Raw genomic sequence first — 301 nt, 5'->3', positions numbered from 1 at the left:
AGGGGTAATGAATCCAGGTCTAGGGTTGTTGTGCTGCGACTGCTAAATAAGAGGGTCAGGTCCTACTTGTTGGCCCCAAGGCTCCTACAAACTGATCTGACTTCATATGATTGAAAGTCATTTATCAGTTGAGTGTCTTGGCCTTCCCAGATGCTGCTGGAAACAAAAGAGAAAAATATCAGCCCCTGAAAACCTACGATTTGAACATGGACTGAGAGCATTTTATAGATGCCTCTTGGGCTGGCATTGAAATCTGACCTTGCCCTCCAGAAATGACCAGAGCTTGAGGGCAGCTTCTTCC

Source organism: Calonectris borealis, chromosome 1 (assembly GCF_964195595.1).
Source record: "Calonectris borealis chromosome 1, bCalBor7.hap1.2, whole genome shotgun sequence".
Taxonomy (NCBI): Eukaryota; Metazoa; Chordata; class Aves; order Procellariiformes; family Procellariidae; genus Calonectris; species Calonectris borealis.
The sequence above is the reverse complement of the archived record's forward strand: the minus strand, read 5'-3'. Positions refer to the sequence as shown.